Source organism: Emydura macquarii, unplaced genomic scaffold (genome assembly GCF_026122565.2).
Source record: "Emydura macquarii macquarii isolate MOO-44397 ecotype Brisbane River unplaced genomic scaffold, CSIRO-AGI_Emac_v2 contig_1390, whole genome shotgun sequence".
NCBI lineage: Eukaryota > Metazoa > Chordata > Testudines > Chelidae > Emydura > Emydura macquarii.
Genome location: NW_027131527.1, coordinates 20,652,996 through 20,673,545, shown reverse-complemented (window position 1 = coordinate 20,673,545; position 20,550 = coordinate 20,652,996). Strand labels below are relative to the sequence as shown.

The window sequence follows — 20,550 nt, the reverse complement described above, 5'->3', positions numbered from 1 at the left end:
AAGCTCCCAAAGCACTCCTTGAAAAGTGTTGCTTATGTTAAGGACATAGCTATTGCAAAAAACAAATGTATATAACTAATGGAAATTAAGTTGAGTAATGCTGGACCCTATGTACAGGTAATCCCTGCTGCTTTCTTTTTTCCTAAATACAGTATCTGTTATTGTAGGTTCCTCTTGCAAACAGCCGCAGTGTTTTGTTACTTTCCTCTTTGCCACGTTTTCCTCAAGATACTAAGGAAACAACCGTTTTCACTATTTTTTATATAGGTTATCCTTTGCCTTGTGACAAACAGATGCGATTTGACAGGATATAGGACTAGCGTTGATGGTCTGTGTTCTGAAACATCATTTCTTTCTCTGATTTTTATGGTGCTACAGAATAAGACAAATGAGTAGAAAAGTCCTATTAGGGCACCTAATCAAATACAAATGTGTGCTTTAATATATACATAGCAATGATTTATCTAGTCAAGTATTAAATGACTTGAGGATCGAGGCCTCTACCATTGGTCCTGAGACTATTTCACAATCTAGCAGACTTCACCATTAGGAATTTGATACTCAGCCTACATTTTCCATTGTTACATTTCATACCTTTAAATGATAATATACTAGAATATTTTATTTCAAGCAAAACATTGAGGAAAAAAAGGAGAAGCTTTTCAGTTTGTGCTGCTTATACTTTCTTATTCTTTTCCCTTCTAGCAGAATAAAAATTAAAATAAAGTGCCTCAAAGACAACAAGGATTCTCATAGTTTGATCATAACATCTATCAGTTATAACTTACTTAGAGGAGTCACACAAGGAAAGGTGGAATTTAAGCCTCCCCACATACCATAGCTCTAGGAGCAGAGAGACCATCTTAGACCAAAGGTTAATGTGCAGGATCAAAGGTAATTAGCATCAGCAGAAAGCTGTGCAACAGGATATACTGTCTCTTAAGGCCCAGCAGTTGAGGGGAGTCTCAGGGGCCAGGTGCTCCATTCAGGAGTTCTGCAGCAGACCGAGACCTAGGGGACGATAGCAATAGAGGGTGAGAGAGGAAGAAGCCCCAAGGTAACAGTTCTTTATCCGGAAAAATCCCAGGCTGCTGTCCTCTTTCAGGCTTGTGCCAAGAGGTATGCCTACATTGCAATTAAACCCTGTGAATGGCTTGTGCCAGCTGGCTCGGACTAAAGGACTATTTAATTGCTGTGTAGATGCTTCTGCTGAAGCCTGAGCTCTGGGACCTTCCCACTTTTAGGGTGCTAGAGACCAGGCTTCAGCCTGAGTCAGAGCATCTACACTGCAATTAAACAGCCCCTTAGCCTGAGCCCAGTGAGCCCAAAGTCAGCTGTCACGAGCCAGCGATGGGTGTCTGATTGCAATAGAGACATACTGTAGGAGTCTTTTAGTGAGGGTGGGACAGAGCTTTCCTCTCTCCTAGCCAACCAGGACAAGTTCTGGGAAGGGGAGCACCATATAATCTGCTTCCTCCTTCATAACAGGGGAAAGACCCTGGTAGGAACAGGGACTATTTGCTAACCTTTCCCAGGTCAAGGACAATGAGTGAGTGCTGTGGAGGAGTATTGGGAAACCTCACCACAGCAGGAACACTTGGGAAGAGAGGGCTGTTTTATTATGAAGATTCCATTTCAAGTTTTGCTTATGTGAGAGGCTTTGCTGCTGGTCTGGGTGGAACCAGGTGGAGGTAATTTAAAGGGGCAGCTGAGAGAAATTGACTCAGGGTCACAGGCTGCAATATGGGAAAGCAGTATTTCTGAATGGTTGGTTTGTATAGATAGAGTATTCACATTTCCAAATATTCACATATCTGATTTTTATCAAACTGTGTCCTTTTCAATTCCTAATTTAAATTTTTTCTTTGTTTTGTTTAGTATACTTTTAAAAGAGGAGATCAGTAGTTGCCTGTACATAGATAGAGCTCCCAAAGCATATATACACTGTATGAAGTTCAGACTTACCAACTTCCTGGAGTTTGGCTTCAGAGATACATTAAATATCAATGACTTTCTTCCAGAGCTTAGCTGTTAAAATTTCTCTGCAGGATGTCAAGCCCTGGGCTGTAGACAGTCAGGCCTGGTGGCTGGAGCTATGGTCAGGAACAGGTACCAAGCGTCAAAACTGGATGAAGTGTTGTGACTGGGCTGAGAGCAGTGCTGAGATCAGGGCCAAGGGACAGGATGTGGATCAGAACCTGGGTCAGAGTCCACAGACAAGCCAAATCAGGATCGCAGTCAGAGTCTGACTGCAGGCCCAAGGTGGAAGCTGGGTTAGAATCCGTCCAAAAGTCTGGGAGGCAGGAGCAGGGCTCGCATTCAGCCAGTGTCATCTGGAGCAGAGCCTCAGTAAATCTTTTCAAATCTGCAGGAGCCCAGGTGCACCGAACAGGGCAGACTCCCAGAGCTCTGAAAAATACTCAGGGAGAATTTTAGCCCTGGGCAGGAGGCAGGTGCAGGGCTGCAGCAAGGTCAGAGCAATGCATGGATAAGGCTGAAGCAAGCTGGAACAGGACTTGGGCAACGCTGGGGCAGGACCGAAGATAGGCTGGAAGCCTAGGGAGTCTACCACCACAAGGCAGCAGGAGGGTTCCTAGCCACGTGGTGCTGTTGTACAGACTAAGGTAGCTCCAGCAGTGAGAGTAAAATACCTGTGTCTAGGGGTCATCTGACCCAGGCCTTGCGCAAAGGATAGGCTGCTGCCCCATGCAGGCAGTATTTGAGGGATGAGTCAGTGCTGCTGAGAGATGAGTCACTGCAGGATCTGCTAGAGGAGTGAGTATGCAGCCTTGGTCCAGCTGTGGGTTTACTTCTGTCAGGACCTTCCTAACTATGCCTATAGATTCCTTGGCTTCTGAGGGACACTCCAACCCTTTTACTAGTACTAGACTGAAGACACTGTATTTGGACATATCTGCACTAACCTCTGACTGACTTAGCAAAAATATGTCTCCCTCTCTATGCAAAATTCAAGCACCTGAACTTAGGGAGACTGACTCAGAGGAGCCCTGCAATCATATGCATGATTCTGATTCAGCCATATTGCAGTCATTCATTTCATACCCCTTCTCATTTATTAATGGACCAGGTTAATATTCTGTATATGAATGTTTGATTGTTCAGCGAAACGTTCTAAAAGACATCTTTAATTTCAACAGTTTAACGATGGATGCATGAAATAGCATTTTATGGAGATAATGTAATTAAATCAAATATAAAAACATGTTGTGAAATTGGAATTAAAGAATCAAAGGCATCTAACTTCAAGGAAACCATCAACTAAATACTTTCTCAAAGAAAAAGAGTGAGCATATTAAGATTTATTTTCCATCAAAAGTGACTGAGGAAGAAACTGAAATGGTATCACTTTGAACATGCCATTAAAGTATTTAAGATGAAAATGTGTAAAATCCTTTTAAAGTGAGTAGCCTCTGTCAACAGGCAAACATCTTTAATTTTGTCTTGTAGAAAAGTCTTTTCAATTTTGTAAATTGAATTCTTAACAGACCTAGGGTGAATCAATACTAGGTGGGAAAAAAACTCTTGCAAGTACAATAATTGTATGAAATGGTCTGATGTCGCACTTGCAACTGTTCAGCATATTGTCCTGGCAACATTGCATTCTGGCAGTAAGGTTGACACATCCACACATAACATGTGTCATATTCTGGGACTCCTGAAATCCCTCTTTTATAGAACTCAGCAGTGTTACTGGGTACTTTTCAGATCAGTGGCTTCTACACAGTGAAGTGTTTTAAGATTTGAGGTGAACTGTGTGCAAGCATGTCAGAATTCTCCAGGATTAGGATTAGAAGAATCCCTGCTATTGCCAGTACTATGGAGCATCACTGCTGACTCTTTATGCTAACCTTCAGTTAAATGGGACAATGGCCGTTATCAGAAAGTCATGTAATCAGTGGGTGTTGAAAATTGCAGTAAGTGGACCCTAGAATTTTGAAGGACTTCGGGGATGGTCAGTAGGTGTCTGTTCCAGGATAAACGCCAGTACAAGTCACCCAACATTAGCACCCCCTTTACCTACTCCAGCTATTTCCTCAGTGGAGCACCAGTTTGGAATCAGGACTTCATCTCCTCAATAGAGGCATGATGGAGTGGTGGGAGCCTGTGTGGACAGTGAGTAAGAATTTCTAAAGGAAGGGTACCTTTTACTATCTCTGTACAGAACTTGGCCCATCATTAGCATAAGTATTTAACTAGATCACAGCTCAGTTTCCTGTTGATTCTAGCTGCATAGAGTACTACTCACTGACATACCTGGTCCCAAATGTAGATTTGCCAAATCTAAAGGTACATAGAGATGCACAATTACCTTTTGAACTATCCCTTGGTAACAAATAGACTTAGTGGGACTTCCTCAACAGTTGTGGAGCTATCTCCACAAGAAATACTAGTGTACCTGATCCTGAAAGGCTGCTACTCCACTGTGGTACAGATTCTTTTGGAACAGAGAATTTTTTCCTGTGTATTTACACTGCTTCTAGATAAAGTAAATGATGCACAGGTTCTCAAGAACTCTGGTACAAACAAGAAAGGACAAAAAACCCAACATTCTTCACACTGCACATCACTAATGCAAGGATAACAACTTGCAGCAAATTCTGAACATTGTACACCAGCAAGAATCTTTTAACCATAGGCAGAGTTGCCTTACTGGATAATCAAAGCAGGGGAAGAGCGTGAGGTAGGTGGAAAAGTTCAGAGTGACCACTACACACCATGAGATGCTATTTTATAGGGTGGAATTGGGGCAGCTGAACTGGTATAATTATATTGCTTGTAGCTTCCCACCCATACTGGTTTGTAAGTGTTAAGTGTCAAAGTCAGGAAGTGTTTTGCCATGTGTAGTGCAGAAACTTTATACCCCGAGGAATATATGAACAATGCTAGATATTCCTGAAAGCCAGAGATGATGGTTCTTATATTAAACTATCAACACCTCCTACCCCCACACAAAAGCATATATTATTTTTACACAGGACTCTTGCACCTCAGGTAAGCAAGACTCAAGATAAAGACCTTATTCCTAGTGTTCTAACTAACTAATATTTGCAAAAGACCTGCAATACCTGTTGTGAGTGGATTCAAAGCACTAATTAGATGTTACAGACTCAGCTCATGGCCTTTCTATCTAGAACTGTTGAGCCCATAGATTAAATGTATTAAGTTCTTCAAAGCGAACAAGACCAGTGCACATAAATATCATTCAGCCTGAGAGTGTCAACAAAATGGCAAATGAAATTCAAAGTTGATAAATAAAAAGTAATGCACACTGGAAGACAATCTCAACTATAGATACAAAATGTTGGGGTCTAAATTAGCTGTTACCACTCAAGAAAGATCTTGGAGTCACTGTGGATAGTTCTCTGAAAACATCTGCTCAACATGCAGCATCAGTCAGAAAAGCTAAACAGAATATAAGAAGCCATTAGGAAAGGTGTTGATAATAAAACGGAAAATATAATGCCACTACATACATTCCTGGTGCCCACACCCTTGAATATTTCATGCAGTTCTGGTGGCCTTATCTCAAAAAGGCCATTAGAATTGGAAGAGTACAGAGAAGGGCAGCAAAAATGATTATGAGTATGGAACAGCTTCCATGAAAAAAATGGGATGACTAAGGCAGGATATGATAGAGGTCTATAAAATCATGAGTGTTATGGAGAAAGTAAGTGTTATTTACTCCTTCACATAACACAAGAACCAGGGGTCACCCAATGATATTAATAGACAGCAGGTTGAAAACAAACATAAGGAAGTACTTCTCTACACAATGTACAATCAACCTGTGGAGCTTGTTACCAGAGTATATTTTGAAGGCCAAAAGTATAAATGATTTAAAAAAAGAATTAGATAAGTTCATGGAATCCATCAATAGTGAGTAGCCAAGATGGCCAGAGATGAAGCCCCATGTTCTAGGTGTCCCTAATCTGCTGACTGCCAGAAGCTGGGACTGGAGAACAGGAACTGGACAACTTGATGATTGCCTGTTCCGTTCATTCCCACTGAAGCACCTGGCATGGGCCACTGTCAGAAGAAAGTATACTGGACTAGATGAACCATTGGTCTGGCCATGTATGGCCATTCTTATGTTCTTATATCATGGCTGCATTCAGTAATGTGCAGAAAAAAAAAATCAATTTTTCTGCTTGTACTGCTCAACTACTTAATGCTGTTAGCACCTCAGCACTCTTATTTCTTCTTTACAGTTTTAAAATATACCTGCTTTTTTATTTGAGAGGAATAATCTAACAACCAGGAGTACTGGATTTTGGCATTTTTCTGTAGTATCTCACATCGTTCGGAGTACTTTTAAATTGGATTTTATTTTTAAAGATTTTTTCCAATCCATAACACTCCAATAATATTATTCATATGAATTGACAACAATTAGTATAATCACAGGAAAAGCATTCTTTTCTTGTTCAACAATTTGAATTTTTACCTTATTGTTTACTAGTCTATATTTTTACTACAGCATATTTAATGTGCTTAACAAAGAAGAGAATTTCCTTTATCAAAAAAGCAACAGTACTATGACAAAATTAGCTTAGTATGTCTTAGTATGGTTAAGCTTGTGGCCTACCTAGATCAGGATTGAGACATGTTGCTGAGAGGGAGGAGTTTGCAGTCCTCTTCCCCCAAGCACAGTGTATGAGGCATGCTAAACACTGGCTCTCCCCAGCTGGCAGATGGTCCCTTGGCAACTGTAACAAGGCTGGCTGTCCCTCCCCCTCAATCTTGGAGAGGAGGCCACACCGCCTCACTACCCTCCTCAGCGGGGTCAATCTCAGCTCGGGGCAGGGAACAGTCTCCGAGCTGTAGTTAGTTCAAAAGGCCCCTGGGCAGGGCAGCAACCAGTTCAAAGGCCCCCAGGCGGGGCAGGGAAGGGGGATGCAGGCCCACCCTACTCCATTGCGTCCCAGCCCAGGTCCCTAGCTGTGGCTGAAGGGTCGGTCACCGGGTCCATGGGGTATGTCACAGTCAGCGGGGTCCCAACCACAACATGCTGAGTCACCATCCAGCTCCCCGGTGCATGTGGGCCCCTCCCCTGGGCTACTTCCTTCCCCCTGTCCCTCTGGTACCTGGTATCCTGTCGCCCAGTCTTTGTCATCAGGGTAGGTGCCGAGGGGCAGGTTGTAGAACCCCTCGATCTCGTCAGGAGGTGGCAGGTCGGGCAGCTCTTCAGGGCCATCTGCAGGGGGCAGTTCTTCTAGGTCTGGCCTGATCAGGACCCGCACCTCACCATCATCCTCTTCCAATTCCAGGGGCAGCTCCTCCAGGTCTGGCCCTGGTAGGGCCACGTCCTCTGCGTCAGGCAACTCTTCCAGGTCTCCACCCCTTGGGACTACCGGGCCTGATGGGGCGGGTGGATCCGGGGTTACCCCTGAGTCCCAGGTCTCACGCTGCTCCTTTGCCGGCACCCAGATGTCAGCCCTGGTCCACCTCCCCGGGTACCTGGTCTCAGTCGGCTCACCAGGGTACCAGGCCACAGGCAGAGCTGGAGGGACATCCTTCCCCTCCGGGAGCTGGCTGCCAACTGAGTGCCTGGGCCTCTCTTTTGTACTTCCTGTCCCGCCCCCTCGCTTCCAGGTTGGCAGACAGGCAGTCTCTGGCTCCACCCCCACAGGCCCAGCCTGTTGGTCTCCGTCAGTCTTGGAGGGAGGCCACACCTCCTCACTACAGCGACCATTATCAGTTGGTGGAGTTTACAGCAGGATGTCAGTGCAGAAGACCATCTCACCCACAGTATCAATCTTTTAAAATCAGTATTTCCTAGTTCGATACAACCCTATAGCAGGTCCCCCATTGTTCACCATGGGTGAAGTTCACCTGTCTGCAGAGAGAGACAGACCATGACCTATGCAACACTTAAGCTTTATTTTAATTACTTCATTGGCACTTAAGTGGGATTTTTGGCACATAGACCTTGTGCTAGCCCTCTGCCCAGCACTGAATTTTATCACATATGCATAACTTAGTTAGGTTTGAAGGGCACTGTTCAGCAGCTGAGCATATGGGATATTCTAATAGCTGCCGAACAGCTAATTCCTTATTTTTTCCAAAGATCATGAGTAAAAACAATTGACTCCTATAGTCTTTACTCCCAACCAGAGGTTTAACTGTGTCAAGACTGGAAGATTATTATTGCAATTATATGCTACAGTAGCTAAAGGATAACTGTACATACTTAAATAATAGATCCTGTACCTCTGAAATGAATAATACTCCTTCTGCAAGATACTTTTACTGAAAAGTGTGAAAAGTTCTTTCATGAGGAAGGGGAGAGCTATTGAATAAGAGACCTTTGAACAGTTTTTTTTAATGTTTATTGAGAGTTTTAAAAGCTTTAATAAAAGAGTGACAATCCAGTGCTCTTGGAACTAATCTTTCAAAAAGACATGATATAAAAAGGATTTAATAATTCCATCATATAAAAAAAAAAAAAACTCAGCAACAACATAAATGTGAAAAGGTAACTGACCTCACACACAGTCCCCAAACTCCCACATCACCACTACTCAACACCTATCTTCTCATTATTTATGAGAGAGAGAGAGACAGTAACTGAAAAGAAAAAATATTGGGCCAGCTGTTCACACATTTCTATCCATAATAAGCATGTGTAAACATCTGAATTGTTTTCTAAGCATTTATGGGTGAGGAAGTAGCATGTATTTTAAATCTGCTCATCTAGCCTGCCAAGAGTGAACAAACAATTGTTTTCCAAACAACATGCATATTCAGTTCCCAGTGAAATCAATGGGGATTTTGCCATTGACTTCAAGGACAGTATTTGGCTCAATATGCTGAAAGCTATTTTTACATGGAGGTTGATATAAAAAACACTTGCCTTTGTGCAATGTATAATAACAGTGAATTAGAGTTATTGAACAGTAACTGTATAACAAATGTGGCAATTAAAAGTACCTGTGAAATTTAGGAAGTTTTTGCATGGTTTAATCTTTTGATGTTGAAGTTATGTACAATCTTTTTCATATCAAATTACATCCAATTTTTGTTTGAAACATTTAATGTTTTTGTTCACCAAGACTTGGAAGTGCTTAAGCAGATATTAACATTGCAGTGAGCCAGCCCATTCTGTAGAAATGTCACTGGGTCTGCAGAAGCAGTTTTCTTCTTTAGCTCTTATCCAGGCCTTCATTATCCACATGGAGAGACATATTTATAGTAAAGAGTTATTATATCCCCTTGAGACATTTATCTTGATTTAGCTGATCTCACCAAAGCAAAAAAAAATTGCAAACATATAGTAATATGCAAAAAAGTCAGTAATTCCCACAGCCCCTGGAAATGAGGCACATTCATCAAATACTCAACAGTTTCATAACGTAACAAAGCTAAGTATTGCCCAACTAGTCACCCTAAGGTATCTACTGCAACATTTGTCCCTGCATTTAGTCCAATCATGGACACATGATGTGTATACACTAATTTTCATTTCTGAGGTGTGGCTGTTTTCGCATTTGAGGTAAGATGAGAAAGCATTGGACACTACTTTTTGCATTGAACCTCAAATACAAGAATAGCTTCACTGTAAAACTGGAGGCATTTTAGTATATGCATCTTGGGTGGAATCCTGGCCTCACTGAAGACAATGGCAAAAACTCACACTGACTTCAACAGGGCTAGGATTTAATTCCTCATCCCATCGGTGCACCGAACACTTCTGATAGGTAGACTTCCAGCCAAAACACTCAACAGCCCAGACAATTTCCTAGAAAAACTAGCAGATTCTACCTAGCCTGACAAAGGAAACCCCAATATTTTTTATTCTGGGATATCTCAACTTCACTGTAGACAATAAATCAGATAAAATAGACCAAGACCACCTAATTTCCATAATGACTGTGGTACCATGGGCAAATGTATGAAGAGCTCAAACTAAAAATCTCGGGAAAGATAGAAATGATATTAGTAAGAAAGGGGAAATGTTGTGAGGAACTTGCCAATGTGTTATCACCACCAGTGATTGAGGGCACCATATTGCAGACATTTAAGGTGGTGCAAAGTATCTGGGGTCTAGCAAGCCACATCACTACTCCTGAAAGCTGCCACAATAGTGAGCAATTCCTTCTTTCATGTCCATCAGGTTCAGAGGGTCAGCTAGTCTTCTTGGATGAACACCTAGACTCACACTTTTGTCACCCCCACGTTGCATGATTGTAACTCATTCTATCCGAGTTTGGATAACAGCAGGTCTTGTCAGGACCAGCCAGAGCTGAAGGACAGTGACTGCAGGGGTCAGGAAACACACATCATGATTAGGAGGGGAAGCCCTAGTCCGGAAGACTTCAGTCCAAAAAGAGGGGACTTGGAATCCTGAAAGGACATTGACCCAAATTCTAAAGAATGCTCAAGAGTTATGAAGAAACTGAGGCAGGGAACAGCACACAGGTGTTTATTGTTTTACCTAGATCAGTATAGCTCCTGTGCTGTCACAAAAATAAATAGATTGTTTTAGAAATACTTTTGCAAAGACTGTCTTTATTTGGTTCAAATATTGCATGTCTCTGAAGGGGCAAATTATAATTTAGAGTGCCCCCAATACTGGAGCTCTGGGAAGAGTGTGCTTAAGATAATGGGAGCCTTAGGGGGTGTTCAACACTGGCCTTCGTGCTTAAGGCAGCTGGTCCATGGAGTCTCACTTCCAGCAGGGGCACCAAACAGAGAGGCTCTGCCAAGGTAGTACACCAGAGAGGCTGGAGCCAGAGACAGTGCTGGAGCCTTCCCAGACCAAGGGAAGCTTAAAAGCACATAGGCCCAGCATGTGGGTTCAAACACACAGCCTGGTGAGAGTCTGGCAGGGGGAGCTTTACAAGGACTGTGAAACTTGTAGAGTTTCAATTTCCAATCAGGAAGCAGGAAACTGACATCTGTCTTAGGTGAGAAATCAAATGAACACGATTAAAATTATGAACAGCAAATACACCAGGCAATAGTAACAATGAATAGCTGCTTAGCAATACACCGAGCTATACATAGACAAATATTTTTGCATAAAACTATTCAAATCTAAATAATGTAAAAAAAAAAATTCATAACAAAACCATTCTGTTCACAGAAATTCACAAATAGAAAAAGGTTTTGAATTCTCCAGATAAACAGATTTGTTATGACTAGCTAACCCCACTTGGGTTATTAATAATATATCCACTGCTTCTCTCTGTAATACTGAATTACTATAAATATGCCCAGCAGTTGTGGTTTACATAATAGGCTGCAGAATATGCAAACTGTAATATGAATGTTCCTTAGAAAATATATTTCTGCTAATAGAGTAAATCTGAGAGCAACAGCATATAGAATCAAGGCTGAGTTTGACAAAAGGAGAGATCTAGTATTTAATTATAAAAAAGCAAGATTGACACATGCTTGTTTAGAATACTACCTACTGCCTCCACAAAAAAGAATTGTCATTGTTATGTTGCTATGCCAACTCAGCCTACAGATCAACAATTTAAAGCAAACAAACCCCAAAATTACATTGCGGTTCAAACAGATATATTACAATAGTTTTTCTGCTTGAAGGTACATGAAACTAGAAAATGTGTTTATTGAGGAGCTCAGTTTACGTCATTCATGGGGAAGTGGTCAGTTAGGAACCTAGCATATTGTTACTGTTAGAAATAGGTCTGAGAAGTCCTTGCAAGTCTGAGAAACTGAAGAGTATCTTAGGTTTTTGAGAGTAGCAACAAACAGATGTTTCATGGGGCTATGGAACATCTGTTTGTTGCTGTTCTCAAAAACCTAAGCTACTCTTGTCCACCGTGATCATACCACTATGCGCAGGCTAGTTGATGAATTATAGAGAGGATTAACAGATTTATTTCTTGGAATACATGCAACTTCATTGGCTCACTCTTTATTTAAAGTGAGAGTTGGGAGAGGATCTTTAAGACCCCATCCTCCAACTTCAGAAGTGGATCACAGCTACATATGTTCCCTTATTCTCTAGCTGTGAGTTGATGTTTACATAAGTAATTTGCTAGAAAATTGATTAAACCTACTTTAAAAAAATTAAACCTGATATTCTTCTTATTTTTAGTTCCCCAAATTAGAGGGAACTAAACCACAGTTACAGGTTTGAAGGATGTATGTGCAGAAGTAATTTTTTAAAGAGGGTGAATAAAATGCAGATACTGGAACACTAGTGTTTATGGTTTATTGGCAGAACTTGGGGTAAGGCCTCCAACTACTTGGATTCTTATTTTTATGCCAGAGGTATATGCATGTGTCATTGTCTTTGAAGAGAAGACATCTGAGTTATCCTATTAGCACCAAAATATCAGAGTGGAAAAGCACTCTTTTGAATAGTTGAACAATTGCATTCATTCTTCATGAGAGATCATACAATGGAGGAATATAAAAATATAGCGCTCAAACAAACAGAAACCAAAAATTGCCAAGCCCAGTATGAAATGTCTTTTAGTTCAGCTAAATGGTAGAACTTTTGCTGTGCAAATTACCATCTGTTAATGCAAAAATGAATACAAATCATAAACTCATGGTTATTTCACTAATTGAGTAAACCTAGCTAAAGTGAATGTTCTCCTGCCTGAAATATCATTTGCTTTTGGCTCTTTTGATAAGAGCTTGTGTACATGGGGAAGTGAGTGAAAAATAACTAGGTGTGAATTTGAAGTGCAATAGTCATTCTGTGCTAGCTCTCTGTGCAGGCACATTTATTCTGCACTGTGTGCCTCTGATTTTGTGTGGTTTATGTTAATCCACTGAATTAAGTTAAACTGCACAAAGGCACTCAGTGTGAAAGAGCATCCACACAGGAAGCCAATGTAGAATAGCTATTCTGCACTTGCTATTCTGGGCTTTCTCCCCTATGGAGACAAGTCCTTAATTGTAGTTGCTATTTTTGGGAACTCCTGAAATTTATGTGAAGTATGGCGCAATGATCAGGTTCAACTTTAAACGAGAGAATATTTAGTATTGTACAATTCTAGGGGTTATTATTAGGATTCATTATTATGATAAGTAATCTACTTTTCTGATGAATTATGACCCAAGGCAATTTTTTTTACTAAATAGAATCAGTAGCTGTTGCACTTACACATTATTTGATTACTTTACCTAAATAAAATAAAATACAGGATATTTTAAGAAGAGGGTTGATCTGCTATTCTAAACTATTTCATTGCACATAACTCCCAGCTATTGTGTTTGAACTATCATCTTATCCACAGGGGACAATACTGTGTTTCTCATCTCTACCAAATTAATGAGAAGATCTGGGAAGAAGCAGGTGTTATGTTTCTGAATCATTATCTCTGTTCTTTTTCAAAATTTGCTCTCAGAAAATAATAATTTTAACCAATATTTGCAGTGGAGGCATTTAATTAATAGAGAAATTGATTTTAAGTTGACAGCTCCTACTTCCTAATCTATTGGTCTATGCTCACATTAACAAAAGTTACATAAATACAGCATACATGGAGAGTCTCTCATTACTGCCCAGGCTAAAAGAAAAATTGCATGCAGCAAGAGATGGATGAAGAGTGGTGGGATATAGAATATATAATTTCACTTGGTGTAAGCACTTCTTACGTGACATTATTGTCCTTTGAAAATGAGTAAGTTTAATAATTCAAGGTCACTTTTAAAACCCACAAAAACTCAAAACCCACATAGTCATCTCTACATGCTACCCTTCCTTACATATGAGGCTTGGAAAAAATGCTTCTCAAAGTTACATAAGAGATCCTCATAACTAGTCTCATTTAATTTACCCAGTTGCATTTGCTTAAGAAAAATGGTATATATAGTTAAAAGGAAAGGATATCCATTTAATTCAGTCTCACAATCAGATATTCCACACTGAACAGTATCTTATTCCATAAGTTAGCCCCACTCACGTCCAAGGGACTACTCATGGTGTAAAGCCTTATTTAGCATGAGTAAAGTATCACAGTTAATCATGGTAGAAGTGATTCTTATAGGATAAAGATGTTCCATGTTTCAGCCTGGGGAAGGTTTAAAAAAAAAAAAAATTCCCCTCCCATCTTCCTTTTTTTTTCCAGTGTTTTTGACTTGATCTATAAACAGAATGTCTGAAATTAGGTAAAGAGAAATTTGGGTGGAAATAGACTTCACTAAGGAGCAATGTCTTTAATTATTCTGGAGAAAATCAGTTAACACAATAAGTGTGGCAGCGTCTGCCCCCTGAAATAAACATAATTTTTGTCAGTTGTCATAAATAATAAGAGTGCAGCATATACACCTACAGATCATATCCTTTTAAACACCATCCATGGCCAATTTTTGAAATATGTCAACTATACCTGTTATTTACATTGGGCCTTGGGTCCCATCCTGTGCAAAGGGTATTGGCTACCCGTGTGAGTAAAGTTAGTAACGTGCACGAGCGCATGACTGGGTCTTTAGCACTTGGGCCTTCAGTACTTAGGCAGGTGTAATTTTAGTCACATAAGCATCTCATCCAATTTTATTTGGCCCACTAACTTCATTGGGATTACTAATGTGCTTAAAGTTATGCATATGCCTAAGTGTTGAAACACGGTTTTAAAACACATGCTTGAATTTAAATGATTTCAATGGGCTACACGTTTCAAGTTCAGCAGATACTTTGCATTTTGCTGGATCAGAGCCATAGACTAAGTCCTTCAGGGCAGGGATTGTGTCTTCATAAGTATTATACAATGCCCAACACACTAAGGCTTGCATGGGAGGTCTGTAGCCACTAAAATAATATACATTAAATAATATTATTATTAATGGGCTTTCATGCTCTATTGAAAGAGCTGGGGCAAACTCCGAATGAATCACCAAAGCGAACACTCCATTTATTAAATATCCTGTAGGCACCCTGTACTTGAGGGGCCTCAGAACATAATTGGGAGCTTTACAGTTGAGAAGATCCTGGGAAATTACAATTCCCATGAAACCTTGGGGAAAAAGGAGAGAGATTCTCTCTCTTTCAGGGAGTCAGAAAAAAGTATGTGGGGGACTCCATTTTGGTTTTGGGTGGAGCACAGCCAAGGCTGGAAGCTGCTGCCTGACTGCTGCTGGCTACTGCCTGCTGTGGGGGTCCCGAAGCTGCTGCTGAGAGCCTGCTGGAGTTTTTGATCGAGCAGGGAGCTTCAGAGGTTGGTGGCATTGACCATGCCAGGTCAGGGACTGAGCCTGGAGCTCATGAGGTGGGCCTGCAGTGAAGGTGGTGTGAGTGCCCCCTGCCCTTTGTTTGGGGCAGGGCTTGTAAAGGAAGGGGCACTGCAGAGAGACTTTGACTGGGCCTGAGAAGAGGCAGAGAGGTATTCTCTGTGTGGTGACTGGGCTGCAAGTGGCCCACAGGTTGAAAACCACTGCTCCAAATAAACCCAGGGTCTGGGGACTACTAACAGCTGCTGGCAGCTCTTGTTTACAGGTTATTTTCTGTGTCTTGTATTCATGTTATTTAACTAGCTAATACAAAATAGCTAACAATATAAGTATTCAAACTTGCTAGCCAGCGTTTCTCCCAAATGTATAGAATGTAGGACATTTGGCAGGAAGTTACAATAATGGAGCAAAAATTGATTAAATTTTACTGACTTGGAAGTGCTGGGGTTTTTTGCTTTTTCCTATCTTACATTTCTGTTTCATCTCTCCCTTTCTGCCCTTCCATTTTCCAATTAATTCTAGCCATTGACATAAAATTTCCTTTCTATTTTTCATGATTACTGGCTATTTTCATTTATTAGCCTGTTTCCCCATGCCCCCCCTTTTTCTTGTGCTGTTTTCTTTGAAAAACACCTTCCCTTTCCTGTTTGCCTTCCAATGTTGTCTTATTCTTCTTTATGCTTCTTGTGTTGTCCCTCTCCCCTTTGCTCCTGCCTGTATCCCACTGTCTCTCACTATTCCTCTCTCCCCCACTCCCAAACCCTTCATCAATGCTCTACTGAAATTCACCCTCTTCCTTTCACCATGTCCCCTTGATCATGATGTTTCCCTTTACCATTTTCCCTCACTGGGTCTTCCCTTAACTTGCATCCTGGGGTGAGGCTGCTGCCAAGGATCAGGGACCAGATTTCAGCTTCTTCTGACCCAATGGCAGTAGTCCTCAACTCAGCTAGCTGGATCTCCTACGCTTTCCTACCTCGAGTCTTATACAAGTCTCTGCCTGCTTATGTTCTCCTCTAGCTCCTTAGAGCCTTCTGCTCTGCTTTCCAGCCAGCCTGTGGCTGCTGGGCTTCCTTCCTTAAGTCCAACATACTCCACTGGTGTAGCAAGGCAGGATTGACTGGTTTTAGGCCTCCTGGCCCTTAAAGGGGCAGGCCACCCTGTTACAGATGGTCTCCTGGTTAAGGCAGTTGAATGCCGCTTTGGAGAATTCAGTTCTATCCCTGCCTCGGCAACAACATTCCTCTGTGATGCTGGAGAAGTCACTTACAACAAACATCTCAAAGGTGGTCATTAAGTGTGAGCTCACATTCTGGGTTCCCAACTTGAAACCCTGGGGATTTGCAGAAGTGCTGAGCACTCACAGCTGCAACTCAAGTCAATGGAAGCTGTGCTTTGAACATATCAAGTGCCACCTAATGCTAAGGAGTCTGAAAAATCAGGTCCTCAGATTGGGCACTGAGAATTACTAGATACTGTACGTCTGACATTACAGAACCTCCATTTGTAGAACAGGGGTAATACTATCGCCTCACTTACAGGGATGTCATGAAGATTAACGAAGTTAGTATTTATGAAGCATTGATACTATGACAAGTGCTACCGAAAAGCCCATGAGGAAATCAGTAATTCTGTCTTCATACCAGGAATTTCATAATGTGCAGTAAATAAGGCATGGAGTCACGCATTAAACAACAAGGATAAAATAGAATATTGAATAGCTTCTCATTAATGAGCACTGTCCATCCTGTGCATTGACTGAGGCATGGTGCTGTGGAAAAAAATAGTAAGGGATACAGTCTTGAGTTACATGATCATAATGCATACTAGTCTAGATAGATATCATGGTGATGAGCACAGTAAAAGAACCTGAGTGCCTTCTCAAGTAGCACATTAATCAATGTGACTAACATTCATCACGTTTGTTTCTCTCAGCCTCTCCATGGGGGGAGAAGCATTTGCAATGGAATGTCTTGTTGATAAAAAGGGGGGGAAAAAAAACCTAACGATAGATGTTATTCTATATTTATGTTAGGGAAGGTAAGGCCAAAGAAGCGCACCTTATACTTGTGATAGTCCTTAGTTCCTGGGGAAAGGGGGAGATTCAGTCCATGAATCAGTCTCCAGTCCCACTGCTTAAAACTGTTCTGAAAGAAGTGGGCAGTCTCTGGTAATCCCAGTCAAAATAAGTTTTCATGCACTTGCTGCAGCCAAATTGCAATTTTTGTATACATGTGTTACCTAGTAAGGCAATCCTAGAGGTTAAGGAATCAGGGCCAGGGAATGCGTGAGATTCAGTGGGGTTGGGGGTGCAGTGAGATTCAGTGGGGTTGGAACCTTTCTGGGGGCATAGTAAGTTGCGGGGTCTGCAACCCATGCCATGAGGGCTGGCATTGCCCTCCCGTCCCTGCCACTCCCTGCCCTAGTCTCTCTCTACTGCTCCATCTCATGAGTCTGTCCCTCAAGGCACTCATTGGCCAGCAGGGGAGGGTGCATATGCCCAGTTGCTCTTCCCATCCCCTCAATGGCTTTTAGGTGATGGCAGGTCCACCAAACCTGCTGCAGCTGCTGCTCCCCAGAATCAACTCTGTTCCACAGCAGCGAGCAGCCCTCCCCCACCCCTGACCTAGGCACTGTGCACTCATTGCCCCCTCCATCGCACATGCAGGAGAGGGGCTCAGCTGTCATACTCCCCAACTTTGTTTATTGCCTCCCCCCTTGATGGGAATTCGGCCTACTCACAACTGCTGCCAGAGTGGGTAGGTGTCTACTGACCTGACAGGCTCCCAGCTCCCAAACAACCAATGAGGGTGCAGTAAAAGAGCCAAGTGGTGTGGCAGTAGAGCCCCTCTCCTGCATGTGTGATGGCTGGGTGGCAGTGTCCAGGTCTGAGGCGTGGGGGGAAGGGCGGGAGTGGAATGGAGCTGGGAGAGTGTCCTGAGACAGCACAGTGGGTGAAAGATCTGAGACCTTCCCTGAGCCCACCTAAATTTTAAAATTCTTTTTGTGGGGCTGAGTTTAAGCACTGACCCACACCGGAGAGAGTTTGGGCTGCTGCACATTCGAGTTTTACCATTGTTGTAGAAAGTTTCAGCAGCTCAGAGGAACACTGTCATCAACAAGAGTTTTAGTTGAACTCTTGAATACCCTGGACCCAGGCATTGGAGAGCTTTGAAGACAAGGACTGAAAATCTTGTTCTTGATTAGATATGCTATAGAAAGCCGCTGTAGGGAGTGGAGGACACACTCATATGAGTGTGATACATTCCTAGCTTGTGTTGCTGAGGAGGTATGCTGAACAATCTATACTTACTGGAGTATCCTAAATGCCAAAGTCTTTGTGTCCAAGTATAGCGCGTTACTGTAGTCCAGCTGAGAGGTGAAAAAGGTGCGACTTAGCCCTGGTCTACACTTACCTGACGATTCAGCAGCAGCTGATGGGAGTTATGCAAGCTATGCAGAGTAGCTTGCGTAAATCCCGTCGACTGCTGTGCTTCCCTTTTGTGCAGCATCTTCACTGTACTGCGCCACTTGAGGGGTGGGAGGTGGGGGGGGGTTTCCAGTGTCGACTTCTGGATGGATTGAGTGGGTCTTCACTGACTGCTCAATTGATCCAGATAGGTCGATCTGATGGTGATGACTTTGCCGCCGGCAGCATAGACATACCTTAACTGAAATCAGGTCTTCATATGCACAATGGGGCTGAATTAAGGTGGCACAGGCAACCTTCATTCTGGAATTTCTTAACTTACATGCTTGACTTTGCAACCTTAACATTTCTTTTAACATAAAAACATATTTCACACATATGCAAACTAAAATTAATCAATCTTTATGGCTAATACCAACTCTTCCAGTGCTTTCCTGGAAAGATGATATTTTGTATATAATGTCAGTTAAGTTATTTGAAAGCATTGGTTCTAGAAGTTTTGGATCCAAGCTTATTCCAGGAACAGTAACTGAAGATAGCACAGAAAACTCAAGGCATACTGTGGGAGTTATTATTAATGCAGCATATTACCAAGAGAATAATTTAGCCATACATTCCTTTATTAAATCCAAAGGCCAAATGGTGTGTATATATATATATATATGTGTGTGTACACACACACACACACACACACACACACACACACACACACACACGTCCAAAGCCTAAACAACAAGCAATTTACTACATCCAAACAGTAACAAAACATTTATAAGCATTTGATCAAGATACTTACAAAAAAGGGCTAAACCCCAGGATGCTCAGACCCATATCGGTTGGCTCCAGTTTGGTCAGACAAGTATTAGTAATGAACCCTTTAAGAGTTAACTTTTTTATATCCTTTAACAAAGACATCATTATCCATTATCAGACCTCAGCTAAGGCCAGATGAAGGAGTTTCTCATACAACCAATTATTTATTGATCTGGTATACAATAACAATTTTACTTCTATTACTTCAGCCCAAACTTTGAATAAGGTAACACTGATGTTTTGAAGTTTAACAACTCTTTTTTCACATGATTTCATTCTTTCGGATACCATGCTTTGGGCCTATTGTTCATGCTAATATCCCAAGTGACTTTAAAACCACAGTTCACCCAACTCTAATGTGGGCCTACATACCTACACGTACCTTGACTAAGCAGTGCATGAGGCTATGGCCACACAATTCCCATTTATGTTAATAGGAGTCAAAAAAGTTTTCATGAACTGCTTAAAATGCATATCTTTTAACCTTTTGCTCTAAGAAAAAGATGTCTATTACTGCAGTTTGTCTGAAATATGCTTGCTTATTGGAACGCAGCTCTTGAGAGAGAAGCTATTCTCCTTTACTAAACAAACTAGCTTTAAAGTCTCTAACATGAGAAGCATTTTGTACTCTGCCCCAAAAATCTCACTATCTGTGTTAATTTCACAGACTGTTTTGGCTGTCCGTGTTCAGAAAGCACATTGCACGATAACAGGTGTTACTGTGAATATTAGTCATAACAGCATGTGGAGGAGGGTAGAATTAATTATTTTATAATTCTAGTTCTCCGAGGATATAATCTGTGCAGGATTTTCACTCGAGTCTTGCAGCTGCAGCAAGAGTCATAGGCCAGCTGCCCTGACTACATACCCAGGGATTCAGGCAGGTTTGTACATGGGATGGCTAGCCTGTGCCACCATCGCACATTACTATTTTTAGTGCACTAGCTTAATGAGAGCTAGTGTTTCCATGTCTATACAAGCTGGGAATCGCAGCTGTGGCTTGTACTGTAGACATAGTCTGAAGGAGCGTTAGCACCACTGGCTAAAGCATACTTCTCTCCAGTGCCTGCACATCATAAGTGGACACAGACAACACATCTCAAAGTAATTGCTCTTTTTTCCAGAAAGAT

General features: G+C 41.7%; 1 long non-coding RNA gene across 1 annotated transcript; it reads right to left on the bottom strand.

Moving 5' to 3' along the window:
• Positions 1 to 595: 595 nt before the first annotated feature.
• Positions 596 to 2,461, bottom strand: LOC137156248 (uncharacterized). The gene is made up of 2 exons (XR_010920725.1): positions 1,966 to 2,461; positions 596 to 1,011 (listed from the first exon to the last, which is right to left on the bottom strand). It is a non-coding gene; the product is annotated as an uncharacterized lncRNA (long non-coding RNA).
• Positions 2,462 to 20,550: the final 18,089 nt, after the last annotated feature.